Here is an 11,273-nt window from a genome sequence, read left to right as displayed (position 1 = left end):
TTTTTAAAACCACAGGTAGCCTAATACATTTAGCCTGTAGTGTGTCAAAAGATATAATAAGGCATTAAAGTGGCAAGAAATATGGCAAATAAGACGGAGTTCGGCTTAGATGTGCTGGCCCACGTAAACATATTTTGTGGCAAAAAGATTATTCCCATTGAGAAACTGCAAAGAAACTCAAGATTCCAGGTGCAGTGTACAGTACACACTCTGAAGGGTCGAGCTGTTTGAGCACTAATGTTAGCAGAGAAGACTAGGAAGAAGAAGGATAACATCAGACGCAGAAGACAAATATCTTGTGTTGTCTAGCAAAAGAAACCATTGTAAAACTTCACCACACCTTCAGTAAGAACTTAATTCAACTAGAGAAAAAACAGTTTCCCTGACTACAGTGAAACGGCGACTTTGGATCCAAAAGGATGTGTATCTGTGAAAAAGCCCTTGCTACATGCTGCTAACACGAAAAAAAGACTCCAGTGGGCCAAGCACCATGAACACTGGACCAAGAAAGATTGGGAAAAAGCTTTTTTGCAGATACACATCCTTTTAGCAAGCAGATTGTAGCTGCCTATAGTCAGGGAAACTGGTTTCTCTCTGGTTCCACCCACTGGTGGACAGCATCACAATTTCCTTCCTGGGGTGCCACAATATATATCGTACATTGGTCATAATGGGTCCATTTTCTGTCCTGCTCTTTGTACTGCTCTATCTGACATAATTTTCTTTCCTCCACCAGGGGGCAAGGTTGCATCGTCTTAGTTCTTTTCCTGTACTCAGTACTTGCTCTCCTACACTGCAGAGCTCTACCTGCACAAACACATCAAAAAATCTCACCCTGAGGTATATGTGAGACTGCTCAGAGCAGGATCCGTCACATCAGAGTCTCCAGACTTCTGGCAACTCCTGCAAGCACTGTGCACACTTTCATAGTGTCCCAGATAACAGCTTTTTTGAGGTATATGTGAGACTGCTCAGCAGGATCGGTCACATCAGAGTCTCCAGACTTCTGGCAACTCCTGCAAGCACTGTGCGCACTTTCATAGTGTCCCAGATAACAGTTCAACTCCTCACCCCAAAAGTTAGATACTGGCAGCGTGAGAGCGCACACATGCTTCCAGATTTGGAGTTTCAGTCATTCATGTGACCTAAAGAGATATCAGCCAACTCACACAGGGAGGCAGACCATACCACTGTGCACATTGTGGGAAGAGTTTCAGTAGCAAGGAACATTCCAGACTACACCAGCAAACTCACAAAGGGGAAGAGACCCACAGTGCCCGGTGTGGGAAGGTGACCTGTAGAGACACCAGGGAAGTCACACAGGGGAGAGTTCCCATAGTGCCTAATTTGGGAAGTTTCAGTAGAGAAGATAGTTTTAAACTATTTCAGTGAACTTGTACAGGGATAGTTATTATATAACGTTTCCCTTGGACAGAAATCATTCAATAAATAAACAGTATTAATAATGATAAGATGGTTTCTAGCAGAGGTATGTTAAAAATAAGAAATTCTATGTACACATAAAATGTGAATGTCATGTACACAGTTCAAATGGAAATTCATGGTTCTAAACTGATCAGATTTAGTTGTGGTCAGTTGTGTAGCAGTCTGTTCTGTCATTTATTGACTATGCTAGGCGAAAACATGTTCAGATGCACAGATGCATCTTTCTGCATTAACAGAATTGCTTACAACGTACAAGTACAAGTTTCCTTTTGTCATTTGAGTATGATTTGGAAATATTTCCTTCATCAGCCATGTCCCTGAATTCACCCAGTGACATTTCAGTTTTGTTTTTTGTGTGAAAAATGTGTAATTGCCCAGCATGATTTTATACTTCCTGGAGTTTAGCGGGACATTGATGTACACTCAATGAATGTGTTAGATATCATTTTATATAGATTTTTCAGTTTTGTAAATATTATGGTATTGCCTTTTGTGCCTCTTGTATCATGAATGATGCATCAGAGTTCATTTTGCCTTGTACAGTATACAGGTTTTAGATTTTTGAAAAAAATATTTGACAAATAATGGAAAATATCACACAGAGTTCTCACTGAACATATTTCTACATACATATACTACAATACATGTTGAAAACCTTTTGCTTGTTGCAATTTTGATAATCCTTGAGCAAATGACTCCCAGTCCTTGGAAATATCCTGTGATAAGAATTATTTTGTGAGAGACATCATTATTTGTGAATAAACATTTTCTTTTAAAATGCAGCAATTCAATTAAAATTCTGAAAATATCTTATGTTTTGGTGCTATGTTAAATGTTCACTGACATATATCTTCTGTATTCAGTATGTGAATTTGTGCCCAAAATGTGAAGTGTAGCATTTTACATAAAGAATTTCTAAAAACTGATACCATTGAGAGAAATGAGTTAAAGTAATTGTAAAAAACTGAAGGTTAACTAATTGCTTTAATAAGCATCACAATTAACCACATAATTGCATTATTAATCACTCTACAGAGACTCCCAGAGGATAGCAATTGAAGTACAAATTTAAATCATTGTGGGTGACGTCATAGAAATAAATTGGTGGCCTTAAAAATACAATTATTGTCTGTAAATGACACTCATATATCACAGGACAGTGTGCAGTGAAAACTAGGAGTAATTAGACACCTAGGGACTCCTGTATTTGAGCATAAACTTTACAAATTTTATTGTACAACTTGACACCAATGATATTTGCTATAATTGAAAGTGAGCAATAACTGTACTCACTGCTTTATTTCTACTGCAAAGCAATTGTATTTGTAAATAATTAAATGCTTCTAGAGATTGATCCTTTTTTGAATAGGAGAGTTGTTTACCATCAAAAATCAAAGATTTATGATTTTGGGTTGAAAAGTGGTTCTGCACCTTCCTCACTATATGTGTGTTCCTGTATATTCGTGAGCCTTGGACAGGTATATGAAGATATTTTGGGATTCTGCTACAAAAAGTGGGCCTCTGTGAATCTTCATTCCAGTAATATAGACTGGTAAAAGCAAATGTCCTTCATGAGTTTTCCTTCGCTGGAGTGACTGTAAATTATTTATTAAATGTAACACCAGGGGGCGCTGCAGCCAAGCATTTAAAGTCAATCTAATGACAAAAGTTTCCTGCTTTGATTTTCTCCATTGTGTGGAAGAGAAAAAAATATTTTTCTTTCAACTAACTGTGTCAAATCAAATGCATGCATTTGTTCATCCGCATTTAAACATGGCAATGAATTTAAACACAAATGCATTTTGGTCATTTTTATGTGTCCACAAGCTTTAATATACAATGTACATATGTGTGTGTGTGTGTGTGTGTGTGTATATATATATATTTATTTATAATGTCTGTGTCATGGTTCTGTGTTTCTGTTTCTGCTTTTTCTTTTTTGGGCCGCCAGATGGTGGCACTTCAGTTTTGCAGTTTTGTTCTTTTGTTCCCTCATTGCTTTTCCCTGTGTTTAATTGTATTATTGTTTTCAATTATTCAATTATTGTTTTTTGGTTGTCTCATTATCCCTTCCCTCTCTGGTCTGATTATGTATTGAGTTCACCTGTGTCTGGTTATTGTCTGGTTTATTTAAGTTCTTTGTTTCCCTGACTCGGGTGCTAGTTCCTTGTGTGTTCTGCTTGTGTTGTGCCCTGCCTGTATTCTGCCTGACTTGTGTTCTGCCTTGCCTGTATTCTGCCTGACTTGTGTTCTTGTGTTCTGCCTGCCTTGTGTATCTGCCTGTGTTCTGCCCTGACTGTTTTCTGCCCTCACTAAATGTTTTGAGTTTTCGAGTTCCCCTGCTTGTTTTCTTGTTTCTTGTTTTACTTCTAGCGTTTTGTGTCATGGTCCTGTTTTCCTGTCTGTGTTTCCCTTGTTGGGCCGCCAGATGGCGGCACTTCTGTTTTGTGTCCTGCTCCCCCCGTTAATTGTATGATTGTTTTCAATTGTCTCGTTATCCCATCATTGTTCCCACCTGTGTCTTATCCCCTCCTTCTGGTTTGATTGTTTTTTGAGTTCACCTGTGTCGGAGTGTGGCACAGTGGGTAAGGAACTGCGCTTGTAACCGAAAGGTCGCAGGTTCGATTCCCGGGTAAGGACACTGCCGTTGTACCCTTGAGCAAGGTACTTAACCTGCATTGCTTCAGTATATATCCAGCTGTATAAATGGATACAATGTAAAGTGCTATGTAAAAAGTTGTGTACGTCGCTCTGGATAAGAGCGTCTGCTAAATGCCTGTAATGTAATGTAATGTAATGTCTTGTTACCCCTTGTCTATTTAAGTTCTTTGTCCCCTTGACTCGGGTGCTGGTTCCTTGTGTTTGTTTCCGATGTTTCAGACCGTATGTACCTGCCTGTATTTTGTTCCTGACTGTGTTTTGTTTGACCTTCCCTTGTGCTCTGCCTTCCCGTGTTCTGCCCTGCTTGTGTTTGTTCCCGACTTGCGTATGTTTCAGACCCTTTGTACCTGCCTGCGTTTTTTACCTGTTTGTGGTTCGTTCTGATTGTTTGTTCGTAATCCATGTGTTCGTGCCTATGCCCTGGTGTTCTGGTGTTTTTGGATTTTTTCATTTTCTTGTTCCTGTGTTTGTTCCTGAGATCTGTTTTGTTCCCGCCTATGTTTTTGACCGGTTTGTGTTTCTTACTTTGTTTCCGCTTGTGTGTTTCTGTGCGTTTCTGCCGTTTGTTTTCCGTACTAGTGTAGTTCTGTTCTTGTTTTTTTTTAGTTTTCGTTTTATGCCCCTCGTGGCTCTTTGGTTGTTTTGCTTTTTATTTTTAGTAAAGTCTTGTTGTATAAACTTTTTGAGTTCTGTGTTTTTTCCCACTCTGCGCCTGGGTCCCGCCCCCCGTACTGTCACAGTTTTGAGTTCCTCGTTGTGTTTTCTGTTCTTTGAATTTTTAGTTCTTTTTAAAAAATTGCCCCTTGTGGCCTTTTGGTTGTTCTGTTTACTTTTTGAAAGTAAAGTTTTAATTTAAATTTACCTGTTCATTCTCCAGTGTTTTTTCTCTGCGCCTGGGTCCTAACCCCCCAAACCCTGACAGCTTGGGACAAAGACATATTTGTTCTTCATTTGGCTCTGTACTCCACAATTTTAGATTTGTAATAAAGGTTTCACCTTGTAGAAATTACAGCACTTTCTCCCTCCAGTTCAGGGCACTATAATGCTTGGAACAAATGGCTTCATAAGTGTTTCTGATTAGACAGGTGTAATCAGTACCTCCTTCATTGCAGATATAAGAGTTTTCAGTATCTACAGTAGTCTTGATTTTAGGCTTTTAATTGCTTTTGGAGTCTATACTTGGTGTTGATCAACAGGAGGACCAGAATTGTGCCAATGAAAGTCAAGGAAGCCTTTATGATGCTGAGAAATAAGAGAGAAGAAAAACAGTCAGACACATATGCCAAACCTTAGCCTTACCAAAATCAACTGTTTGGAACATCATTAAGAAGAAATAGACCACTGGTGAGCTCAGTAACTGCAAACGCCTGGTAGGCTAAGGCCAAGGAAGACCTCTACATTTGATGACCGAAAAATTCTCACCATAATAAAGTAAAACCACTGAACACCTGTGCAACAGATCAGAAACACAGGAGGCAGGCGAATAGTGAAGTGAAGAACAGAGAACTGTTTGCAGAAGATTTCACCAACAGAGCAAAGTGTAGAGGCCAAAAGGAACTGCCCAAGATCCAGATCACCTCCTGTGGCAAACACGCCTGCCACAGGCCACCGAAGTGGCTTTCCTTGGGGCCCTCCAGCACAGAGACACAGGGAGATGATGTTCCAACAGTCCAGATTTATTTTACGAGGGTTTGGCAAGGTGGTACAGCCAAATGAGCAGATCTTAAACCCTGTCATGACAGAGAGCTCTCTGGTGTGGGTGGGGATGGCAGATTTAACCTGTGCGCAGTGATTACCTCACTACGCACAGGTGCAGCCACTCCTGTTCCTGGGTCCAATTAGCATGGCCAATTATCTAATTCTTAACCAATTATCCAATTGGCCAGGTCTAATTAGCTTGACCCAGGGCAGGTGTGGCTGCTTAAACCAGCCATCCCCACACCACACCTCCCTATTGTGGAAATATGGTGGTGGGGGTATTATGGTTTAGGCATGTATTGGTGCTTCAGATACTGGCCCACTCATCTTCATTGATGATGTAACTGCTTATAGCAGCATCAGAATTAATTGAATGAATGAATGATGTGTACAGTAGAATATTATCTGCTCCAGTTCAAGCATCTTCTCTGCTCAAGCAAATGCCTCCAAACTCATTGGATGGTGCTTCCTCCAACAGCAATACAATGATCCCAAACATACTACTAAAGCAAATGAAGGAGCTTCATACTCAAGAAGACTTGAGGCTGTAATTGCTGTGAAAGGTGCCTCAACAAAGTTCAGTAAAGAGTAAAGAGTAAAGAGTCTAAATACTTATGCAAATGTGATATTTCTGTTTTTTATTTTTAATAAATTTGCACAAATTTCTAAAAACCTGTTTCACTTTGCCATTATGGGCTATTGTGTGTTGATGAGAATAAGAATGAATTTAATCAATTTTAGAATAAGGCTGTAACGTAACAAAATGTGGAAAAAGTGAAGTGGCCTCAATACTTTCTGAAGGCACTGTATATACATTTCCCCTAATGACCAAAGGTGTCTGTATACCCATTGGTCTTTGGTTGTTTTTTTTAGTTGGGCTAGGCCCCTTAGTTCCAGCGTAGGCAAATCATAATGCTACAGCACACAATTACATTCTGGACGATTATATGCTTCCCCAACAGTTTGGGGAAGGCCCTTTCCTGTTTCAGCATGACAGTGCCCCCAGTTTCTTTGTCAAGAACGAAGTAGAAGAGCATGACTGGCTGGCACACAGCCCTGACCACAATTCCATCCAACACCTTTGTGATTAATTGGAAAGCCAACTGCTAGCCAGGCCTAGTCACCCAATCGGTGCTCAACCTCACAAATATTCTTCTGGCTGAATGGATGCAAATCCCTGCAGCAAAGCTCGAACATCTATCATAAAGCCTTCCCAGAAGAGTGTAGGTTGTTATCTAAGTAAAGGATGGACCAACTCCATATTAATGCCAATAATTTTGGATGAGATGTTAGATGTCAGGTGTCCACATACTTTTGGCCATATATACACACACATATATATATATATATACTTCCCCTGTTCAGCCAGCATGGAAAATACCAGCCAGCATTGAAAATAATATATTGCATTCCATATAAATGCCTGGCAGACCTCAGCAATGATACTGTTGCATACCACACCCACGGCCTGAAGGAAATGACAAATTGGGATGACTGTCATGAACCTTCCATCAACAAGCAAAGCAACAGAATCCTCAGTGGGGTTTATGATGAACACCATTGCCATGCATGGCTTGCCTCAAACCATTTTCACATGCATAATGGAAGCTCACATTCTCCCAGATGATGGTAAGGTAGGTTGAAGTGACCCCCTCTACCAGTCCTCATTGTAAGGACATGAATCCAGTGTATGATTGTATAGTGGTATGAAAAATTTTGGGCACCTCTGGTCAAATTGCATATTTTGTTGATTCTCCAAGTGAAAAGAAGTGAACATAATTCTGCAGGGAATAAAATTTGACATATTTCTGTAAATTTTAATGCACAATTACTTTTTATTTGCTAAATTTAGCAATAAAAAAAATAATGGCAAATATGACACATGCAAAGGTTTGGGCACCCTATCACTCAGTACTTTGTAACACCTTTTTTGGCAGAAATCACAGCTTCCAAATGTTGGTAACTGCGAAGACCATTCCAAAACCTATATATTTTGTTCCTTTAAATAGTTTACGGTTCATTTTGAGTCACATTTGGATCGTTGTTTTCAGATTCAATTTCTTCACGGACTCTGGGACATTAACTTCTAGGATTTGTTGCAGCATATATTATATTTCCTGTGCCACTGGCTGCCATACAAGCATAACAGACCCAACCCCATGTTTCTCGGTTGTCAAGGTGTATTTTTCTCCAAATGTATCTTTGGTGGTTTGGCCGAAAAGCTGAATTTTTCTTTCCTCCGTCCACAAAACTTAATTACAGAAAGTCTCTGGCTTATCTAAGTGTTTTTGAGAGATTGCAGGATATGTTTCCTTCTAACAACTCTTCCATGCAGAGGATATCTGTGCAAGCAACACTGCCCAATGTACCAGTGCACCATTACTCCGGTGCATAGGCGGTTTTACTATTGGTCTTTACCATTGGTCATATGTAGGCAATTGCTTGGGGCCTCGTCCGCGAAAGGGGCCTCATGAATTTGTTTCCTTTTTTTTTTTTTTAAATTTATAAAACATTTTTCCTTTCTTGTCACTCCAAACGAATGATAATGTGTAATAGATAAAAATAAATCTATCTACATGTAAATATGGGCTTATCCAATTAAATATCTATATTTGCCATCTATATTTATATCTATTTATATCTATATTTACTTATGTTTGCTTATTTATCTTATTCTGATAAAAAGTTATTGATTATCAAACACAACTTGTGCAGGTGTCAGTATGGGGTTGGTTGTCTCAATATTATCTGTTCTTTTAAAAAGATGAATAAACATGTCTTAACAGGAAAATAGGAACAACAGGAAAAATATATAGAAAAAATATTAATTCAGTGTAATCATCAACTTACTGCATTCCAAAATATTTTTACTCGTCAAAACAGACAAATATTTCAATCAATATACTGTAAAACATTTCAATCAATATAAAACATTTCACTCAATATAAAAACGTCTGATTTCATTTCACATGTAAAACATTGCAATTAATTAAACATTTAAATCAATATAAAACATCTGCTTTCATTTCAAACAATAGAAAACATTTCAATCAATATAAAAACATCTGATTTCATTTCAAACAATATAAAACATTTCAATCAATATAAAACATCTGATTTCATTTGAATCAATTGAATAAAATTTATAAAAATGTATGATTTCATGAAACATTCATAAAATTCATAAAAGCTATGTAAAACTTTAACCATTACAGTAAGACTCAAACGGACATAAAACATGAAAATGTAGTTTTACATGTTGTCACATGTGACAACCAGCCCCTGACAAAATGTGACGACCAACCCCATTAACACAGTTTTGCTACATGGGAGGCTATTGACCACATGGTTTAAACTAGGTAGAAAAAATATTATTGTAAATGTAGCTCTCACCCTCTTCTTTTCACTGATAGTTTTAGTTTTTAGCTAAATTTCTATTTAAAAATGTTAGAATAAAATTAAAAACAAATTAAAAAATTACTTTTTTGCCATGATTTTTTATAAAATTCCTCTCACCTCAATGTGTAGTGGCTTGCAGGTGACCAAATGACCATGTGGCTGACCTTTAACCACAAAGGACACTTTGGTGACATGTTTTTTTTTAGACAGTGCCCTCTGGTGGGGAAGATATAAGAAGTGTGACAACCAACCCATGTGACAACCAGTCCCGGTCTTGAACTGGACATTGTTAGCCTACCTATTTAAATGTAAGTCCTGTAAAAAATAGGCTACACATAATAAATTGTCTAAATGTTAAAAAAAACAAAACAATTTCATACATTTAGTAACATTAATACAGCCTTATTTACTATATCAACTTTAAGACAAGCAACACGCTCGGAATGATCTCATCGCGAATCATTAAATCCAATGGCACAGACGTTGCTTCATATTTTCAAACTGCTTTCCTAACGGCTATTTTGCATCCTGCGACTTGAGTTACAACAGTGAATATGTACGGATTCCTAGACATGCTGATAGCGACCACCCTTTCTCATATTAACCTCAAATACGCAAGACAGGATAATTATACAGTATGCTAGCAAATGTAAATTCCATTCGTTTATATGGGGTGGTCGATACACGTCCCCTTAGCAACCAAAAGCTAGCGCTGGACCACCTCTGAGTTATTTTTGCCGGCACATAAAAAAATCGCGAAAGTACTTTAAAAAAAAAAAACCACTGGAGGATAACGAGGACCTTTTTCTTACATACCTAGGTACAGGTTGTTACCGATATTTCGCATATTTTTTCATATATATTTGCAAATCAGTTTACGTTTTCCTGTCTGTCGAACAAAGTTGGTTGATAATAGGTGCTCTCACTCTCGCTGACGTTACAACAGGTTAACGTTAGTTGAAGAAGCTGAGCTAGCTAACGTTAGCAGCCTTATTGCTGCCTCAGCCTGTTGTCCACCCACCACACCTACTACAACTTCTAGCGCTGTGTCTGCTGGTTGCGGTGAACCAGCTACAGTGTGGGAGGAAAGTGTCAGAGGCGACACAGACAGACAGCAGCAGCCCACCACAAACCAGACACCCGCTCGGACCTGGACTTTTACCCCTAGAGTATAGTGGATGTTCAAATGCTTTATCAAAAAGCATGTACTATACTTTTGTCTTGGAAGAATTAAAGATTATATACTTACAGTCTTTTTCTTGCCATATTGTCTTCTAACTGACTGAAGGTCATTTGAAGTTCTTCAGTTAGAATTCTAATTTGGTCGGTCCTTTAGTTCTGTGGCTTTGTTAACTGAAAAGCGCTCCCTCCAAATAGTTTTTGTTCACTAGCTATGGTTGCATTAAGCAAAATGGAGAAGGGCCTCACATTGGTCTTTGCCTGGGGCCTCCAAATCACTAAAACCGCCCCAGCTCCGGTGTCAGCCAAATCTTCCTGCAGATCCTTGGCAGTGATATTTGGGTTTGTTGACCAGATTATGAGCAGTTCTATCATAGATTTTTCTTGTTCTTCTTGCCTAGACTTCAATAGTTTGCCTTATCTTCCACTTCTTAATGATGCTTCTTGACAGTGAAAATTCCAAGCTGGAAGCATTTAGATTTTGCAATAATTGCACGCTGTGTGCAGAAGTTGTGTTGACTTCTTTTCACTTAAAGAACAAACAAAACATTCAATCTAACCACAGGTGCCCAAACTATTGCATACAACTGCACATCATGATATTGCCACCCACAGTGACTGTATTTTTGTTCATAATGTGATATTAGAGAACATAATCACATTTAACGAATGCTGTCTGGTGTCAAATGTTCTCAAATTTAACATCATTCTCACACACAAAAAAAGCTTTCAAACTGTTGGAAATCTGAACAAAGGATCTAGAAGGTGGTTGATAAAGATAAACAGTTTACCTGTGCCAGAGCAAACTTACAGTTTACCATCTGTCATATATCCACCAGGTAACCTAATTTCCCCCTCTTCTCTGGCATACTGCCAAGAAAATACTTGGC

The sequence above is a fragment of the Anguilla rostrata genome, chromosome 2 (genome assembly GCF_018555375.3).
Source record: "Anguilla rostrata isolate EN2019 chromosome 2, ASM1855537v3, whole genome shotgun sequence".
Classification (NCBI taxonomy): domain Eukaryota; kingdom Metazoa; phylum Chordata; class Actinopteri; order Anguilliformes; family Anguillidae; genus Anguilla; species Anguilla rostrata.
The sequence above is the reverse complement of the archived record's forward strand: the minus strand, read 5'-3'. Positions refer to the sequence as shown.